At 45.7% G+C, this 22661-nt stretch overlaps 1 pseudogene; it reads right to left on the reverse strand.

Annotated features, from left to right (window-relative positions):
• Positions 1-22661, reverse strand: part of LOC118396883 (fatty acid CoA ligase Acsl3-like) — a 46210-nt pseudogene that overhangs the window by 9407 nt on the left and 14142 nt on the right.

Here is a 22661-nt window from a genome sequence, read left to right on the forward strand (position 1 = left end):
CTATATCGACTACAGTCTCTCCTCTCCCCTACCCCATCCCTCTATATCGACTACAGTCTCTCCTCCCCCTCCCCTATCCCATCCCTCAGTATCAACTACAGTCTCTCCTCCCCCTATCCCATCCCTCAGTATAACTACAGTCTCTCCTCCCCCTATCCCATCCCTCAGTATCAACTACAGTCTCTCCTCCCCCTATCCCATCCCTCTATATCCACTACAGTCTCTCCTCCCTCCTCCCCTATCCCATCCCTCAGTATCAACTACAGTCTCTCCTCCCCCTATCCCATCCCTCAGTATCAACTACAGTCTCTCCTCTCCCTATCCCATCCCTCTGTATCCACTACAGTCTCACCTCTCCCCTACCCCATTCCTCTGTATCCACTACAGTCTCTCCTTCCCCCTACCCTATCCCATCCCTCTGTATCTACTACAGTCTCTCCTCCCTCATACCCTATCCCATCCCTCTATGTCCACTACAGTCTCTCCTCCCTCATACCCTATCCCATCCCTCTGTATCCACTACAGTCTCTCCTCTCCCCTACCCCATCCCTCTGTATCTACTACAGTCTCTCCTCCCCCTACCCCATTCTTCTATATATACTACAGTCTCTGGTCCCTCCTACCTTATCCCTCTGTATCCACTACAGTCTCTCCTCCCCCTACCCCATTCCCCTGTATCTTCTACAGCCTCTCCTTCCCCCTACCCTATCCCTCTGTGTCCACTACAGTCTTTGCTCCCCCCTACCCCATCCCTCTGTATCCACTACAGTCTCTCCTCCCCCTACCCTATCCCATCCCTCTGTATCCACTACAGTCTCTCCTCCCCCCTAACCCATTTCTCTGTATCTACTACAGTATATCCTACCCCATATCTCTGTATCCACTACAGTATCTCCTCCCCCCTATCCTATCCCATCCCTCTGTGTCCACAACAGTCTTTGCTCCCCCCTACCCCATCCCTCTGTATCCACTACAGTCTCTCTTCCCTCATACCCTATCCCATCTCACTGTGTCCACTACAGTCTCTGCTCCCCCCTAACCTGTCCCTCTGTATCTACTAGTCTCTCCTCCCTCATACCCTATCCCATCTCACTGTGTCCACTACAGTCTCTGCTCCCACCTACCTTATCGCTCTGTATCCACTGCAGTCTCTCCTCCCCCCTACCCCATTCCTCTGTATCTACTACAGTATATCCCTCCCCCTACCCCATATCTCTGTATCCACTACAGTCTCTCCTCCCCCCTATCCCATTCCTCTATGTCCACTACAGTCTCTCCTCCCCTCTACCCCATTCCTCTATATCTACTACAGTCTCTCCTCCCCCTACCCCATTCCTCTGTATCTACTACAGTATATCCCTCCCCCTACCCCATATCTCTGTATCCACTACAGTCTCTCCTCCCCCCTATCCCATTCCTCTATGTCCACTACAGTCTCTCCTCCCCTCTACCCCATTCCTCTATATCTACTACAGTCTCTCCTCCCTCCTACCCCATAACTCTGTATCCACTACAGTCTCTCCTCTCCCCTACCCCATCCCTCTCTATCTACTACAGTCTCTCCTCCATCCTACCCCATAACTCTGTATCCACTACAGTCTCTCCTCTCCGCTACCCCATCCCTCTCTATCTACTACAGTTTCTCCTCCCCTCTACCCCATTCCTCTATATCTACTACAGTCTCTCCTCCCTCCTACCCCATCCCTCTGTATCCACTACAGTCTCTCTTCCCCCCTACCCCATTCCTCTGTATCTACTACAGTATATCCAACCCCATATCTCTGTATCCACTACATTATCTCCTCCCCCCTACCCCATTCCTCTGTATCCACTACATTATCTCCTCCCCCTACCCAATTCCTCTGAATCTACTACAGTATATCCTCCCCCTACCCCATTCCTCTGTATCCACTGCAGTCTCTCCTCCCCCCTACCCCATTCCTCTGTATCTACTACAGTATATCCTCCCCCTACCCCATATCTCTGTATCCACTACAGTCTCTCCTCCCCCCTATCCTATCCCATCCCTCTGTTTCCACTACAGTCTCTCCTCACCCCTACCCCATTCCCCTGTATCCACTACAGTCTCACCTCCCTCCTACCCATCCCTCTGTATCTACTACAGTCTCTCCTCCCTCCTACCCCATCCCTCTGTATCTACTACAGTCTCTCCTCCCTCCTACCCCATCCCTCTGTATCCACTACAGTCTCTCCTCCCTCCTACCCATCCCTCTGTATCTACTACAGTCTCTCCTCCCTCCTACCCCATTCCTCTGTATCTACTACAGTTTCTCCTCCTCCCTACCCCATTCCTCTGTATCTACTACAGTCTCTCCTCCCTCCTACCCCATCCCTCTGTATCCACTACAGTCTCTCCTCCCTCCTACCCATCCCTCTGTATCTACTACAGTCTCTCCTCCCTCCTACCCCATTCCTCTGTATCTACTACAGTCTCTCCTCCTCCCTACCCCATTCCTCTGTATCTACTACAGTCTCTCCTCCCTCTTACCCCATCCCTCTGTATCCACTACAGTCTCTCCTCCCTCCTACCCATCCCTCTGTATCTACTACAGTCTCTCTTCCCCCCTACCCCATTCCTCTGTATCTACTACAGTATATCCTACCCCATATCTCTGTATCCACAACAGTCTTTGCTCCTCCCTACCCCATCCCTCTGTATCCACTACAGTCTCTCCTCCTTCATACCCTATCCCATCCCTCTGTATCCACTACAGTCTCTCCTCCCCCCTATCCTATCCCATCCCTCTGTTTCCACTACAGTCTCTCCTAACCCCTACCCCATTCCCCTGTATCTTCTACAGTCTCTCCTTCTCCCTACCCTATCCCTCTGTGTCCACAACAGTCTTTGCTCCTCCCTACCCCATCCCTCTGTATCCACTACAGTCTCTCCTCCCTCATACCCTATCCCATCCCCCTGTGTCCACTACAGTCTCTCCTCCCTCCTACCCATCCCTCTGTATCTACTACAGTCTCTCCTCCCTCCTACCCCATTCCTCTGTATCTACTACAGTTTCTCCTCCTCCCTACCCCATTCCTCTGTATCTACTACAGTCTCTCCTCCCTCCTACCCCATCCCTCTGTATCCACTACAGTATCTCCTCCCCCCTATCCTATCCCATCCCTCTGTTTCCACTACAGTCTCTCCTAAACCCTACCCCATTCCCCTGTATCTTCTACAGTCTCTCCTTCTCCCTACCCTATCCCTCTGTGTCCACAACAGTCTTTGCTCCTCCCTACCCCATCCCTCTGTATCCACTACAGTCTCTCCTCCCTCATACCCTATCCCATCCCTCTGTGTCCACTACAGTCTCTCCTCCCTCCTTCCCATCCCTCTGTATCTACTACAGTCTCTCCTCCCTCCTACCCCATTCCTCTGTATCTACTACAGTTTCTCATCCTCCCTACCCCATTCCTCTGTATCTACTACAGTCTCTCCTCACTCCTACCCCATTCATCTGTATCTACTACAGTCTCTCCTCCCCCCTACCCCATTCCTCTGTATCTACTACAGTCTCTCCTCCCCCTACCCCATTCCTCTGTATCTACTACAGTTTCTCCTCCCCCTACCACATACCTCTGTATCCACTACAGTCTCTCCTCTCCCTACCCTGTCCCTCTGTATCCACTACAGTCTCTCCTCCCTCCTACCCATCCCTCTGTATCTACTACAGTCTCTCCTCCCTCCTACCCATCCCTCTGTATCTACTACAGTCTCTCCTCCCTCCTACCCCATCCCTCTGTATCTACTACAGTCTCTCCTCCCTCCTACCCATCCCTCTGTATCTACTACAGTCTCTCCTCCCTCCTACCCCATCCCTCTGTATCTACTACAGTCTCTCCTCCCTCCTACCCCATCCCTCTGTATCTACTACAGTCTCTCCTCCCTCCTACCCCATCCCTCTGTATCTACTACAGTCTCTCCTCCCTCCTACCCCATCCCTCTGTATCTACTACAGTCTCTCCTCCCCCCTATCCTATCCCATCCCTCTGTTTCCACTACAGTCTCTCCTCCCTCCTACCCCATCCCTCTGTATCCACTACAGTCTCTCCTCCCTCCTACCCATCCCTCTGTATCTACTACAGTCTCTCCTCCCTCCTACCCCATCCCTCTGTATCTACTACAGTCTCTCCTCCCTCCTACCCCATCCCTCTGTATCTACTCGTCTCTCCTCCCTCCTACCCCATCCCTCTGTATCCACTACACTCTCTCCTCCCCCTACCCTATCCCATCCCTCTGTATCCACTACACTCTCTCCTCCCTCCTACCCTATCCCATCCCTCTGTATCCACTACACTCTCTCCTCCCTCCTACCCTACCCCATCCCTCTGTATCCACTACACTCTCTCCTCCCTCCTACCCTATCCCATCCCTCTGTATCCACTACACTCTCTCCTCCCTCCTACCCTACCCCATCCCTCTGTATCCACTACACTCTCTCCTCCCTCCTACCCTATCCCATCCCTCTGTATCCACTACAGTCTCTCCTCCCTCCTACCCTATCCCATCCCTCTGTATCCACTACAGTCTCTCCTCCCTCCTACCCTATCCCATCCCTCTGTATCCACTACAGTCTCTCCTCCCTCCTACCCTATCCCATCCCTCTGTATCCACTACAGTCTCTCCTCCCTCCTACCCTATCCCATCCCTCTGTATCCACTACATTCACTCTCTCTTACTCTCGCTGATGGTTCCAGCGCCGCAGGTCTCGGTGAGGCCATAGCCCTGGCCCACGGGGCAACAGAAGCACACGTTCATGAAGCGCTGGGTGGCGGCAGAGAGGGGTGCCCCGCCCGACAGCAGCACCCTGGTCTTCCCCCCCAAGAGGGACCGAACCTTCTTAAACACCAGGCTGGAGGGGGTTGGGGGGGCAGATCAATTAATAGTAATAGATATTATGTGTATATGTAAGGACGTGTGTGTGTGTGTGTGTGTGTGTGTGTGTGTGTGTGTGTGTGTGTGTGTGTGTGTGTGTGTGTGTGTGTGTGTGCGTGCGTGCGTGCGTGCGTGCGTGCGTGCGTGCGTGCGTGCGTGCGTGCGTGCGTGCGTGCGTGCGTGCGTGCGTGCGTGCGTGCGTGCGTGCGTGCGTGCGTGCGTGCGTGCGTGCGTGCGTGCGTACTGTAGTAGACTGACGTACTTGTCACACAGTGGCGTGCTGCGTCCTTGGGAGAGCTGCTCCAGCTTGTAGTTGTAGGCCAGAGTGAACAGGGTCCTCTGAGCACTGCTCATCTCCTCCACCTTGGTCATCACATTCTTATAGATACGATCCATAATCTCCTGTAGCACACAGAGAGAGAGAGAGAGAGAGAAAAGAGGGGAGGAATTGAGAGATGGTGAGCAGAGACACATAAAGAGATAAATAAAGAGGGGGAGTTGAGTTGGATGTATAAGAGAGGGTAGAAAATAGGGGGAGATGGAGAATTAGAGACAGGGACAGAAAGAGGAGGGGAAATAAGAAGAGGTGGTGGGTGTTCTGTTCAATAAGTTCTGGATCTGTCTGTATGTGGCCAAGGCACATTGCTTTACATTGTGTCTGTCTGCAGTCTTAATATGGGGCGTTGTTCCCAGGCCCAGACAGCAGATCCCTGACACGTCTCTGTCAGGAGGTCCAGTTCTGGAGCTATGTGAGCACAGAGATAACACATGGAGGTCGTGACATCAGCCAGTGTATCTTCTCTATCTGCCCAGCAGAGACTCCGTGTCCTGGGTATGAAACAAGACCAAGTCCCAGACAAACCATTTCAATATTAGAGGTCTAAATTCAATCAATTCTGTAAAGATGCTCACAGATTCAGCAACTAGTAAAGCAATCAGAATATACTGTGGTGTATTGGGGAACAATCTGGTCAATATGAAACACATTCAGTGTTACTGTAAACAATTGAATGGGAATGCCCAACCCTCCTGTGGGATGGAAAACAGTGACCTCATCACTCCCAGAGAGATTGATATAGAGAGAAGGAGAGGAACCACTAAGTCATTCAGTTGTCCAGTTAGTTGTTCTCGGATCTCAGATCCCACTCTGCAGGAGATGGGAGTGATGCTATAATGTCTTAAAGATGGTGCCATGTCCGTGTGTGTGTGTGTGGACGTGTTTAACTATTCTTGTGGGGACATAGTAAACAAACAAACATTTGACCAACTGGAGATATTTTGTTAGTCCCCACAAGGTCAATTGCTATTTCTAGGGGATTAGGGTTAAGGTTAGAATTAGTGTTAGGGTTAGAATTACATTAAGGGTCAGGGTTAGGAGCTAGGTTTCGGTTTAAGGTTAGGTTTTTGGGTTAATGTTAGGGTAAGAGTACGGGTTAGGGATAGGTTTAGGGGTCAGGGAAAATAGGATTTTGTATGGGAGTGAATTGTGTGTCCCCACAAGGTTAGCTGTACACGACTGTGTGTATGTGTGTGTGTATGTGTGTGTGTGTGTGACTTAGCACTGTCTGTTTCTTATTGACATGGTGACTGTAGGGAGAGTTTGTCCAACCCCACTAAAACCCAGAACACTTTGTTATTAAATTAATCAGTGAGTTCCAAAACTGGGCTCCAACTTTGAATGGAGTAAAGGGCACAAACAACACACAATAAAAACCAGCTGGTGGGTGTGAGAGTCTGTGTTTGTGTGCATGTTAGATAAATGAGTGAGAGAGGAAGTTGATGTGGGACACATGCAGCCTGGTGTCACAGAGGAAACTACACACTGTGAGCGGTGTGTGTGTGTGAGTGAGTGTGTGTTTGTCTATGACGGAGAAAACCACACAGGGCTTTCTCACGTTCTGTTTACAGCTGTGAATGGTTCCAGACATTGGGGCCCTCTGACCTGTGTCCCCTGACTCCTAGAATCCTCATGGGGGAACACACAGATGAAGAGATGCATGGGGTCTCACAGAAAGAGAGAGAGACACAGAAAGAGAGAGAGACAGAGAGAGAGAGACAGAGAGAGAGAGGCAGACAGAGAGAGAGACAAAGAGAGAGAGAGAGAGAGAGAGAGAGAGAGAGAGAGAGAGAGAGAGAGAGAGAGAGAGAGAGAGAGAGAGAGAGAGAGAGAGAGAGAGAGAGAGAGAGAGAGAGAGAGAGAGAGCAGGAACCCATACTTCATCAAAAAAATTGGAAATACAGACATTGTCATCCTACGAGAAACATGGTATGGGGCGGCAGGGTAGCCTAGTGGTTAGAGCGTTGGACTAGTAACCGAAAGGTTGCAAGTTCAAATCCCCGAGCTGACAAGGTACATATCTGTCCTTCTGCCCCTGAACAGGCAGTTAAACCACTGTTCCTTGGCAGTCATTGAAAATGAGAATTTGTTCTTCACAGACTTGCCTAGTTAAATAAAGGTAAAACAAAATAGGTTACAGAGTAGTAGTCTCATCCACCAAACTACTAGGTGTGAAACAGGGAAGAGACTCAGGGGTATGCTAATGTAGTATATTAGTCAAATTAGTCAAAACAGGAATATTTTACACCTGGATAGAAATTGATAAGGAAATGTCCTCATGTGTGCTACCTATATTCAATTCAATTCAAGGGGCTTTATTGGCATGGGGAAACGTGTTAACATTGCCAAAGCAAGTGAGGTAGATAATATACAAAAGTGAAATAAACAATAAAAATTAACAGTAAACATTACACTCACAGAAATTCCAAAAGAATAAAGACATTACAAATGTATGTATATATAAAGTGTTGTAATGATGTACACATGGTTAAAGTACAAAAGGGAAAATAAACAAGCATAAATATGTCACATAGCAGTGAGCATAGCCTTGCTATTGAGAAAGGCTCTCAAGAGAAAACAGGTTATGTGCGCACAGCCCACACAATGAGGTGGAAACTGAGCTGTACTTCCTAACCTCCTGCCAAATGTATGACCATATTACTAGAGACACATATTTCCCTCAGATTACACAGACCCACAAAGAGTTCAAAAAACAAACCCAATTTTGATGAACTCCCATATCTACTAGGTGAAATGCCACCGTGCGCATCACAGCAACAAGAGTTGTGACCTGTTGCCACAAGAAAAGGTCAACCAGTGAAGAACAAACACCATTGTAAATACAACCCATATTTATTTATTTTCCCTTTTGTACTTTAACTATTTGCACATCGCTACAACACTGTATATATACATAATATTACATCGCTACAACACTCTATATAGACATCATATTACATCGTTACAACACTCTATATAGACATCATATTACATCGCTACAACACTCTATATAGACATCATATTACATCGCTACAACACTCTATATAGACATCATATTACATCGCTACAACACTCTATATAGACATCATATTACATCGCTACAACACTCTATATAGACATCATATTACATCGCTACAACACTGTATATATACATAATATTACATCGCTACAACACTCTATATAGACATCATATTACATCGTTACAACACTCTATATAGACATCATATTACATCGCTACAACACTCTATATAGACATCATATTACATCGCTACAACACTCTATATAGACATCATATTACATCGCTACAACACTCTATATAGACATCATATTACATCGCTACAACACTCTATAGATATACATAATATTACATGGCTACAACACTCTATATAGACATCATGTTACATTGCTACAACACTCTATATAGACATAATATTACATCGCTACAACACTCTATATAGACATAATATTACATTGCTACAACACTCTATATAGACATCATATTACATCGCTACAACACTCTATATATACATAATATTACATCGCTACAACACTCTATATAGACATAATATTACATCGCTACAACACTCTATATATACATAATATTACATCGGTACAACACTCTATATAGACATAATATTACATCGCTACAACACTCTATATAGACATCATATTACATCGCTATAACACTCTATATAGACATAATATTACATCACTACAACACTCTATATAGACATCATATTACATCGCTACAACACTCTATATATACATCATATTACATCGCTACAACACTCTATATGTACATAATATTACATCGCTACAACACTCTATATAGACATCATATTACATCGCTACAACACTCTATATATACATAATATTACATCGCTACAACACTCTATATAGACATAATATTACATCGCTACAACACTCTATATAGACATAATATTACATCGCTACAACACTCTATATAGACATCATATTACATCGCTACAACACTCTATATATACATAATATTACATCGCTACAACACTCTATATAGACATGATATTACATCGCTACAACACTCTATATAGACATCATATTACATCGCTACAACACTCTATATATACATAATATTACATCGCTACAACACTCTATATAGACATAATATTACATCGCTACAACACTCTATATATACATAATATTACATCGGTACAACACTCTATATAGACATAATATTACATCGCTACAACACTCTATATAGACATCATATTACATCGCTATAACACTCTATATAGACATAATATTACATCACTACAACACTCTATATAGACATCATATTACATCGCTACAACACTCTATATATACATCATATTACATCGCTACAACACTCTATATGTACATAATATTACATCGCTACAACACTCTATATAGACATCATATTACATCGCTACAACACTCTATATATACATAATATTACATCGCTACAACACTCTATATAGACATAATATTACATCGCTACAACACTCTATATAGACATAATATTACATCGCTACAACACTCTATATAGACATCATATTACATCGCTACAACACTATATATACATAATATTACATCGCTACAACACTCTATATAGACATGATATTACATCGCTACAACACTCTATATAGACATCATATTACATCGCTACAACACTCTATATATACATCATATTACATCGCTACAACACTCTATATAGACATCATATTACATCGCTACAAGACTCTATAGATATACATAATATTACATCGCTACAACACTCTATATAGACATCATATTACATCGCTACAACACTCTATATATACATAATATTACATCGCTACAACACTCTATATAGACATCATATTACATCGCTACAACACTCTATATAGACATAATATTACATCGCTACAACACTCTATATAGACATCATATTACATCGCTACAACACTCTATATATACATAATATTACATCGCTACAACACTCTATATAGACATGATATTACATCGCTACAACACTCTATATAGACATGATATTACATCGCTACAACACTCTATATAGACATCATATTACATCGCTACAACACTCTATATAGACATCATATTACATCGCTACAACACTCTATATAGACATAATATTACATCGCTACAACACTCTATATAGACATCATATTACATCGCTACAACACTCTATATAGACATAATATTACATCGCTACAACACTCTATATATACATAATATTACATCGCTACAACACTCTATATACACATAATATTACATCCCTACAACACTCTATATAGACATAATATTACATCGCTACAACACTCTATATAGACATCATATTACATCGCTACAACACTCTATATAGACATCATATTACATCGCTACAACACTCTATATAGACATAATATTACATCGCTACAACACTCTATATAGACATCATATTACATCGCTACAACACTCTATATAGACATCATATTACATCGCTACAACACTCTATATAGACATCATATTACATCGCTACAACACTCTATATAGACATCATATTACATCGCTACAACACTCTATCTATATAGACATCATATTACATCGCTACAACACTCTATATAGACATCATATTACATCGCTACAACACTCTATATAGACATCATATTACATCGCTACAACACTCTATATAGACATAATATTACATCGCTACAACACTCTATATAGACATCATATTACATCGCTACAACACTCTATATAGACATAATATTACATCGCTACAACACTCTATATATACATAATATTACATCGCTACAACACTCTATATAGACATAATATTACATCCCTACAACACTCTATATAGACATAATATTACATCGCTACAACACTCTATATAGACATCATATTACATCGCTACAACACTCTATATAGACATCATATTACATCGCTACAACACTCTATATAGACATAATATTACATCGCTACAACACTCTATATAGACATCATATTACATCGCTACAACACTCTATATAGACATAATATTACATCGCTACAACACTCTATATAGACATCATATTACATCGCTACAACACTCTATAGATATACATCATATTACATCGCTACAACACTCTATATAGACATAATATTACATCGCTACAACACTCTATATAGACATCATATTACATCGCTACAACACTCTATATAGACATAATATTACATCGCTACAACACTCTATATAGACATCATATTACATCGCTACAACACTCTATATAGACATCATATTACATTGCTACAACACTCTATATAGACATCATTTGACATTTGAAATGTCTTTATTGTTTTGGAACTTGTGTGAGTGTAATATTTACTGTTCACTTTTTAAGGTTTATTTCACTTTTGTTTATCCATTTCACTTGCTTTGGAAATGTAAACATACAATACCGTTAAAACATTTGGGATCACTTAGAAATGTCCTTGTTTTTGAAAGAAAAGTACAGTTTTTGTCCATTAAAATAATATCAAATTGATCAGAAATACAGTGTAGACATTGCTGATGTTGTAAATGACTATTGTTGCTGGAAACAGCTGATTTTAATGGAATATCTACGTAGGCGTACAGAGGCCCATTATCAGCAACCGTCACTCCTGTGTTCCAATGGCACGTTGTGTTTGCTTAACAAGTGTATCATTTTAAAAGGCTAATTGTTCATTAGAAAACCCTTTTTCAACTATGTTAGCACAGCTGAACACTGTTGTGCTGATTAAAGAAGTAATACAACTGGCCTTCTTTACACTAGTTGAGTATCTGGAGCATCAGCATTTGCAACCCTACATTGACAGTACTGTATGTATGTCTTACCGGCACAGCTGCCATTAGAGTAGGCTGCAGAACACTGGTGTCTCCTTTACTGCCTTTTTTAATCTTTGTTGACTGGTGTGAGAGAAAGGATACAGTTATCATACAGGTACTCTACACATATATTCACCTTTTATATATGTGTTTAGTAATGTACAGTCCAAGCAGGTGACACAGTATACAGAGCAGGGGGGGACCACCTCACCTGGTCCGCTAGCGTCTGGGGGGAGGAGTAGCCGATCCTGCAGCCATGAGCCACACACACCAGCTCTGCACTCAGCTCCAACACATGGGCCAGGGGGAGGTACCCGATGTAGGTGTCATTCTCACTGCCACAGAACAATATACGTAACTCCTTATTATTCTAGCAGACAGACAGACAGACAGACAGACAGACAGACAGACAGACAGACAGACAGACAGACAGACAGACAGACAGACAGGCAGGCAGGCAGGCAGGCAGGCAGGCAGGCAGGCAGGCAGGCAGGCAGGTACACAAAGCACTGCAGTAAATGTCCTTCTGGGCCAGATCAAGATGCTCTCTAAAGGGTAACGACTTGACTCCCTCTCTTCCATCTTCCTATTCTTCCACTCCCCTCCCTCTCTTCCATCTTCCTCTTCTTCCACTCCCCTCCCTCTCTTCCATCTTCCTCTTCTTCCACTCCCCTCCCTCTCTTCCATCTTCCTCTTCTTCCCCTCCCTCTCTTCCATCGTCCTATTCTTCCACTCCCCTCCCTCTCTTCCATCTTCCTATTCTTCCACTCCCCTCCCTCTCTTCCATCTTCCTATTCTTCCACTCCCCTCCCTCTCTTCCATCTTCCTCTTCTTCCACTCCCCTCCCTCTCTTCCATCTTCCTCTTCTTCCACTCCCCTCCCTCTCTTCCATCTTCCTATTCTTCCACTCCCCTCCCTCTCTTCCATCTTCCTATTCTTCCACTCCCCTCCCTCTCTTCCATCTTCCTATTCTTCCACTCCCCTCCCTCTCTTCCATCTTCCTCTTCTTCCACTCCCCTCCCTCTCTTCCATCTTCCTCTTCTTCCACTCCCCTCCCTCTCTTCCATCTTCCTATTTTTCCACTCCCCTCCCTCTCTTCCATCTTCCTATTCTTCCACTCCCCTCCCTCTCTTCCATCTTCCTCTTCTTCCACTCCCCTCCCTCTCTTCCATCTTCCTCTTCTTCCACTCCCCTCCCTCTCTTCCATCTTCCTATTCTTCCACTCCCCTCCCTCTCTTCCATCTTCCTATTCTTCCACTCCCCTCCCTCTCTTCCATCTTCCTATTCTTCCACTCCCCTCCCTCTCTTCCATCTTCCTCTTCTTCCACTCCCCTCCCTCTCTTCCATCTTCCTCTTCTTCCACTCCCCTCCCTCTCTTCCATCTTCCTATTTTTCCACTCCCCTCCCTCTCTTCCATCTTCCTATTCTTCCACTCCCCTCCCTCTCTTCCATCTTCCTCTTCTTCCACTCCCCTCCCTCTCTTCCATCTTCCTCTTCTTCCACTCCCTCCCTCTCTTCCATCTTCCTATTCTTCCACTCCACTCCCTCTCTTCCATCTTCCTATTCTTCCACTCCCCTCCCTCTCTTCCATCTTCCTATTCTTCCACTCCCTCCCTCTCTTCCATCTTCCTATTCTTCCACTCCCCTCCCTCTCTTCCATCTTCCTATTCTTCCACTCCCCTCCCTCTCTTCCATCTTCCTATTCTTCCACTCCCCTCCCTCTCTTCCATCTTCCTATTCTTCCACTCCCCTCCCTCTCTTCCATCTTCCTATTCTTCCACTCCCCTCCCTCTCTTCCATCTTCCTATTCTTCCACTCCCCTCCCTCTCTTCCATCTTCCTATTCTTCCACTCCCCTCCCTCTCTTCCATCTTCCTCTTCTTCCACTCCCCTCCCTCTCTTCCATCTTCCTATTCTTCCACTCCCCTCCCTCTCTTCCATCTTCCTATTCTTCCACTCCCCTCCCTCTCTTCCATCTTCCTCTTCTTCCACTCCCCTCCCTCTCTTCCATCTTCCTATTCTTCCACTCCCCTCCCTCTCTTCCATCTTCCTATTCTTCCACTCCCCTCCCTCTCTTCCATCTTCCTATTCTTCCACTCCCCTCCCTCTCTTCCATCTTCCTATTCTTCCACTCCCCTCCCTCTCTTCCATCTTCCTATTCTTCCACTCCCCTCCCTCTCTTCAATCTTCCTATTTTTCCACTCCCCTCCCTCTCTTCCATCTTCCTATTCTTCCACTCCCCTCCCTCTCTTCCCCCAATCCTGTTCTCCAGAGAAGGAGAGAGTTTTTTAAGAACACTAAGCAAACACATTCGTTGTCGTAATGATCACCAGTGTGATGGTACAGCATCTACATTTATTTACAGCACAGCATTAATACCACGCTTCTGCACGTGCTCAGTTGACACCAAGGCCTCAATCAGGAAGTTGTCCTCATAGATCACTTTGAGTGTTTCTTTAATTCAGCTTTGAAACGGAACCTGCTATGTATAACCATCACACTGTACTCCCCCATGGACAGCTGAGGTCCGTCAAAGAGCATAGACAGGACATTATGGGACCTTCCTCTAAGACAGCGCCAACTGAAAAAGGGTAAACATTTGATCAATCTTCCTGGATAAGGTGCACTTTGGAAGCCAGCTTGGATTGTGAAAATTCTAAGAGCATTCAAAGTGTTATTCGATGATTCATGAAAAAATGTTGCTTATCAGGAAATGTCAGTAGTAGTAGTTTGGTACGGGGGAAGTGAGCCCAGGAGGGTAAAGAGAGTGTATAAGGTTGGCAGGTTAGCAGTACCTACCCCAGGTTGGGTATCCTTTCTGCCATGCCAGTGATGCCAGCAATGATGTTGCTATGGGAGATCATGACGCCCTTGGGTACGCCAGTGGAGCCGCTGGTGTACATGATGACAGCGATGTCAGAGGGCATGGGCTGTTTACGCCCACGAGACACTACACACACACACACACACACACACACACACACACACACACACACACACACACACACACACACACACACACACACACACACACACACACACACACACACACACACACACACACACACACACACACACACACACACACAGACATATACAGGAAAACAAATTAGTTCATGGCATGAAAGCATGTTTTTGTAAATATTCAGCATATGGTAGGAAAAGGGAGTTCATGGGAGATCATAAGATATGTTGCAGGGCAGGACAATAAATGGAGGAGGTTTGTTAAGTCCATGTTAGGATATAGTCTGTAGGCGAAGGGCTTGGGAACATATGGTGCTGTTAAACGAGATGGGGATACATAATGATGAATATCTAAAGGAGTGGTAGAATGGAACATTCCTAATGGAATAAAGAGGGAGAGGAACATCAGTCCAGTAAAATATTAAACCCATTAAACATAATGTCACCATTTAGTAAATCTCCTCAGCCTCTTGGCACTCTCAGTAGGAAGATACATCATATCTTAATGCCAAAAACCCCATCTACCTCTGCCTCTTTCCTCTCTCCGCATCTACCTTCCTCTTTACAATATATCTCTCTCTCTCTGCCCCTCTACGGCTCTCTTCATCTTATTTTACTCTTCTCTTTCTTCTCTGACATTTGGCTGTGTGTTAACTGGCTGAGAGCTGTTCAATTGACGTAAAGCCTCTCCTCCCCCCGTCAGCCCATTTCAAATGTTTGGGCTTAAGTTCTCCAAGACACCATGTTAATCTTGTCTAGGCTTGCCAAAAAGCCACTCTGAAGTTATATTATGTCAGGCAATGTGGATTCTGGCAATGTGGAAGGAAGTGAGATGATTCTAGATCATATAGGTTTCTTAAACTATGGGTCAGGACCCAAAGTGGGTCCTTGGCTTGTGAGAGGTAGGTTGTGTGTTATAAGAATACATCTACAATCACACACTATTTCTTCGTAATTTGGGTCCCTGGAGGACAATTAATTTATCATTTGGGTCTTGGGATGAAAATAAGAAATCCCAGTCAGTAGTCAGTAGATTTCTCTGTTGTCCTCATGTGGAAATATAAGACGTGATTTTGATTGTTTTTTGTAGGGCTGGGGGGCTGCTCAGTGTCGTGTGGAATATAAACATTTCCACGATGTCCACAGCGAGTGCAGAAAAACAAAACACACCCAAACAGAAGACACACAGGACAGAGAGAGAGAGGAAGAAAGGAGCAAAAGAGTAGGAGAGAGAGAGATAGGAGTGGGAGATAGGAGAGGGAGAGAGGAGTGGGAGATAGGAGAGGGAGAGAGGAGTGGGAGATAGGAGAGGGAGAGAGGAGTGGGAGATAGGAGTGGGAGATAGGAGAGGGAGAGAGGAGTGGGAGATAGGAGAGGGAGAGAGGAGAGGGAGAGAGGAGTGGGAGATAGGAGTGGGAGATAGGAGAGAGAGATAGGAGTGGGAGATAGGAGAGGGAGAGAGGAGTGGGAGATAGGAGAGGGAGAGAGGAGTGGGAGATAGGAGAGGGAGAGATAGGAGTGGGAGATAGGAGAGGGAGATAGGAGTGGGAGATAGGAGAGGGAGAGAGGAGTGGGAGATAGGAGTGGGAGATAGGAGAGGGAGAGAGGAGTGGGAGATAGGAGAGGGAGAGAGGAGTGGGAGAGAGGAGTGGGAGATATGAGAGGGAGAGAGGAGTGGGAGATAGGAGTGGGAGATAGGAGAGGGAGAGAGGAGTGGGAGATAGGAGAGGGAGAGAGGAGTGGGAGATAGGAGAGGGAGATAGGAGTGGGAGATAGGAGTGGGAGATAGGGAGGGAGATAGGAGAGGGGAGATAGTGGGAGAGAGTGGGAGAGAGAGGAGATAGGAGTGGGAGGGAGAGGGAGGAGTGGGAGATAGGAGTGGGAGATAGGAGAGAGAGATAGGAGTGGGAGATAGGAGAGGGAGAGAGGAGTGGGAGATAGGAGAGGGAGAGAGGAGTGGGACGTGACTTGGAGTCTACCGCATGCGAGAGGAGGGGCCTTGTTCTGACTTGAACATGGATCCAGAGATACAGGGAGGAGAGGAGGAGGAGAGGGGTGTTGGGGGAATGATGTCATGTGAAGTTTACAGAAGTGTCTATAAACATGACCCTCCTTCCTAATCCCACAGGTCAGCACACACGCACGCACGCACGAACGCACATGCACACTCACACACACACACACACACACACACACACACACACACACACACACACACACACACACACACACACACACACACACACACACACACACACACACACACACACACACACACACACACACACACACACACACACCTACCCCTCACAGTACCAGCTCTACTTGTTATGGGTCAAGCACTAGAGACCAGCACTAGAGACCAGCACTAGAGACCAGCTGGAGAAAGGGAGGGATGGAAAGAGAGAGGAAGGAAAGGAGAGAGACATTGAAGAGAAAGGGAGTGTTTCCTCTGAGTTTAATCTGACACAGATGTGTCCACTTCCTCATTCACATGACCTAATGAGCCGCACCAACGAACCCCCACCCACCCTCCCCCTTAAGACTACAGTATCTGAGACCACAGTATCTCTGAGACCACAGTATCTCTGAGACCACAGTATCTATGAGACTACAGTATCTCTGAGACCACAGTATCTCTGAGACTACAGTATCTCTGAGACTACAGTATCTCTCAGACTACAGTATCTGAGAACACAGTGTCTCTGAGAGCACAGTATCTGAGACCACAGTATCTGAGACCACAGTAGCTCTGAGACCACAATATCTCTGAGACAACAGTATCTCTGAGACCACAGGATCTCTGAGACTAAAGTATCTCTGAGACTACAGTATCTCTGAGACCACAGTATCTCTGAGACCACAGTATCTCTGAGACTACAGTATCTCTGAGACCATAGTATCTGAGACCACAGTATCTCTGAGACCACATTATCTCTGAGACCATAGTATCTGAGACCACAGTATCTCTGAGACCACAGTATCTCTGAGACTACAGTATCTCTGAGACTACAGTATCTCTGAGACCATAGTATCTGAGACCACAGTATCTCTGAGACCACAGTATCTCTGAGACCACAGTATCTCTGAGACCATAGTATCTCCAAGACTACAGTATCTCTGAGACCACAGTATCTCTGAGACTACAGTATCTCTGAGACTACATTATCTCTGAGACCATAGTATCTCTGAGACTACAGTATCTCTCAGACTACAGTATCTGAGACCACAGTGTCTCTGAGACCACAGTATCTGAGACCACAGTATCTGAGACCACAGTAGCTCTGAGACAACAATATCTCTGAGACAACAGTATCTCTGAGACCACAGGATCTCTGAGACTAAAGTATCTCTGAGACTACAGTATCTCTGAGACCACAGTATCTCTGAGACCACAGTATCTCTGAGACCATAGTATCTGAGACCACAGTATCTCTGAGACCACATTATCTCTGAGACCATAGTATCTGAGACCACAGTATCTCTGAGACCACAGTATCTCTGAGACTACAGTATCTCTGAGACTACAGTATCTCTGAGACCATAGTATCTGAGACCACAGTATCTCTGAGACCACAGTATCTCTGAGACCACAGTATCTCTGAGACCATAGTATCTCCGAGACTACAGTATCTCTGAGACCACAGTATCTCTGAGACTACAGTATCTCTGAGACTACATTATCTCTGAGACCATAGTATCTGAGACCACAGTATCTCTGAGACCATAGTATCTCTGAGACCACAGTATATGAGACCACAGTATCTCTGAGATCATAGTATCTCTGAGACTACAGTATCTCTGAGACCACATTATCTCTGAGACTACAGTATCTCTGAGACCATAGTATCTGAGACCACAGTATCTCTGAGACCATAGTATCTCTGAGACTATAGTATCTCTGAGACCATAGTATCTCTGAGACCACAGTATCTCTGAGACCACAGTATCTCTGAGACTACAGTATCTCTGAGACCACAGTATCTCTGAGACAACAGTATCTCTAAGACCACAGTATCTCTGAGTCTACAGTATCTCTGAGACCACAGTATCTCTGAGACCATAGTATCTGAGACCACAGTATCTCTGAGACCACAGTATCTCTGAGCCCACAGTATCTCTGAGACCACAGTATCTCTGAGACCACAGTATCTCTGAGACTACAGTATCTCTGAGACCACATATCTATGAGACGACAGTATCTCTGAGACCACAGTATCTCTGAGACCATAGTATCTCTGAGACCACAGTATCTCTGAGACTACAGTATCTCTGAAACTAGCAAAGTGACTCACTACAAACTAGTAAATGAATGCTATAACAATGTTATACATGTTGTGTACATTTCAGTATAATGCCGTTAAAGAAATTATTAGTACACACACACACACACACACACACACACACACACACACACACACACACACACACACACACACACACACACACACACACACACACACACACACACACACACACACACACACACACACACACACACACACACACACACCTGTGTGTTTACCATTCTCAAGCTTGGTCCCCAGCTCCTGAACGGTAGCCATGTTGTGGACACTGATGCCTCGTGGGTAACCAGGCCACTTGGTGGGCGTGTCATCCACCACAATGATGTGCTGCAGCCTGGGCACCTCCAGCAGGATGAACTAAACTCAACCAGGAAACACAAAGAGATCTTTAAGACAGCTATACTGTAACCATCAAATGGATGGTCAGGACAGGGATAAGGCACACATAAGGTTGGCTGATTCCTTCTGGTTGCAGACTACAAAAGGTGGTGTTTCTTTTTATTTGTTTTTGAATTTTACCCCTTTTTCTCCCCAATTTCATGGTGTCCAATTGTTTTAGTAGTTACTATCTTGTCTCATCGCTACAACTCCCGTACGGGCTCGGGAGAGACAAAGGTTGAAAGTCATGCGTCCTCCGATACACAACCCAACCAAGCCGCCTCCCGGGTGGCACAGTGCTTCTTAACACAGCGCGCATCCAACCCGGAGGCAGCCGTGTCGCAGGAAACACAGTGCACCTGGCAACCTTGGATAGCGCGCACTGCACCCGGCCCGCCACAGGAGTCGCTGGTGCATGATGAGACAAGGACACCCCTACCGGCCAAACCCTCCCTAACCCGGATGACGCTAGGCCAATTGTGCGTCGCCCCATGGACCTCCCGGTCACGACAAAGCCTGGGCGTGAACCCAGAGCCTCTGATGGCACAGCTGACGCTGCAGTACAGCGCCCTTAACCACTGTGCCACCCGGGAGGCCTATTTTTTCATTTTCAAGTATGTTTTCAAAGGCTTGACCTTTTCGTACATGTAGACACTCAAAATAAACAAATGCACTTTGTACATCGTTCTACTTCAGTATGTCTAGACAACCTAAACATGTGAGTCAACTCTTTCATGTTTTGACAGATACGGTACATATTGCTTTATTGCTTCCCTGTCTCTCTCATCAGGAGGTAGAATGGACTGTATGACTAGTGGTTAGTCTCTCTCTAACCCAGTGTGTTGGTCTGTCTCTAACCCAGTGTGTTGGTTTGTCTCTAACCCAGTGTGTTGGTCTCTCTCTAACCCAGTGTGTTGGTCTCTCTACAACCCAGTGTGTTGGTCTGTGTCTAACCCAGTGTGTTGGTCTCTCTCTAACCCAGTGTGTTGGCAGTGTTTGGTCTGAGAACCCCCAGTGTGTTGGTCAGTGTGTTGTCTCTCTCTAACCCAGTGTGTTGGTCATGTTCTCTAGAACCCAGTGTGTTGGTCTCTAACCCAGTGTGTTTGTCTGTCTCTACAACCCAGTGTGTTGGTCTCTCTATAAACCAGCACTCTAACCCAGTGTGTTGGTCTGTCTCTAACCCAGTGTGTCAATCTCTAACCCAGTGTGTTGGTCTAACCCAGTGTGTTGCTCAGAACCCAGTGTGTTGGTCTCTATAACAGTGTGTTGGTCTGAGAACCCAGTGTGTTGGTCTCTCTCTAACCCAGTGTGTTGGTCTGTGTCTAACCCAGTGTGTTGGTCTCTCTCTAACCCAGTGTGTTGGTATCTCTATAACCCAGTGTGTTGGTCTCTCTATAACTCAGTGTGTTGGTCTTGCTCTACAACCCAGTGTGTTGGTCTGTCTCTAACCCAGTGTGTTGGTCTCTCTCTAACCAAGTGTGTTGGTCTGTGTCTAGCCCGGTGTGTTGGTTTGTCTCTAACCCAGTGTGTTGGTTTGTCTCTAACCCAGTGTGTTGGTCTCTCTCTAACCCAGTGTGTTGGTCTGACTCGACCCAGTGTGTTGGTCTCTCTCTAACCCAGTGTTTTGGTCTCTCTATAACCCAGTGTGTTGGTCTGTCTCTAACCCAGTGTGTTGGTTTGTCTATAACCCAGTGTGTTGGTCTCTCTCTAACCCAGTGTGTTGGTCTCTCTCTAACCCAGTGTGTTGGTCTGTCTCTAACCCAGTGTGTTGGTCTGTCTCTAACCCAGTGTGTTGGTCTCTCTCTAACCCAGTGTGTTGGTCTCTCTCTAACCCAGTGTGTTGGTCTGTCTCTAACCCAGTGTGTTGGTCTGTCTCTAACCCAGTGTGTTGGTCTCTCTCTAACCCAGTGTGTTGGTAACCCAGTGTGTTTGTCTCTAACCCAGTGTGTTGGTCTCTCTCTAACCCAGTGTGTTGGTCTGTCTCTAACCCAGTGTGTTGGTCTGTCTCTAACCCAGTGTGTTGGTCTCTCTCTAACCCAGTGTGTTGGTCTCTAACCCAGTGTGTTGGTCTGTCTCTAACCCAGTGTGTTGGTCTCTCTCTAACCCAGTGTGTTGGTCTCTCTCTAACCCAGTGTGTTGGTCTCTCTCTAACCCAGTGTGTTGGTCTGTGTCTAACCCAGTGTGTTGGTCTGTCTCTGCTTGGTCTCTCTCTAACCCAGTGTGTTGGTCTCTCTCTGAGAACCCAGTGTGTTGGTCTGTCTCTAACCCAGTGTGTTGGTCTCTCTAACTCTCTCTCTGAGAACCCAGTGTGTTGGTCAGTGTGTTCTCTAACCCAGTGTGTTGGGCAGTGTGTTGTCTCTAACCCAGTGTGTTGGTCTCTCTCTAACCCAGTGTGTTGGTCTGTGTCTTACCCAGTGTGTGGCTCTCTCTCTAACCCAGTGTGATTGTCTGTGTCTAACCCAGTGTGTTGGTCTCTCTCTAACCCAGTGTGTTGGTCTCTCTCTAACCCAGTGTGTTGGTCTGTGTCTAACCCAGTGTGTTGGTCTCTCTCTAACCCAGTGTGTTGGTCTCTCTCTAACCCAGTGTGTTGGTCTCTCTCTAACCCAGTGTGTTGGTCTGTGTCTAACCCAGTGTGTTGGTCTCTCTATAACCCAGTGTGTTGGTCTCTCTCTAACCCAGTGTGTTGGTCTCTCTCTAACCCAGTGCGTTGGTCTGTGTCTCACCCAGTGTGTTGGTCTCTCTCTAACCCAGTGTGTTGGTCTCTCCATAACCCGGTGTGTTGGTCTCTCTATAACCCAGTGTGTTGGTCTCTCTCTAACCCAGTGTGCTGGTCTGTGTCTAACCCAGTGTGTTGGTCTCTCTCTAACCCAGTGTGTTGGTATCTCTATAACCCAGTGTGTTGGTCTCTCTATAACCCAGTGTGTTGGTCTGTCTCTAACCCAGTGTGTTGGTC

The sequence above is a fragment of the Oncorhynchus keta genome, chromosome 18 (genome assembly GCF_023373465.1).
Source record: "Oncorhynchus keta strain PuntledgeMale-10-30-2019 chromosome 18, Oket_V2, whole genome shotgun sequence".
In the NCBI taxonomy this organism is placed as follows: domain Eukaryota; kingdom Metazoa; phylum Chordata; class Actinopteri; order Salmoniformes; family Salmonidae; genus Oncorhynchus; species Oncorhynchus keta.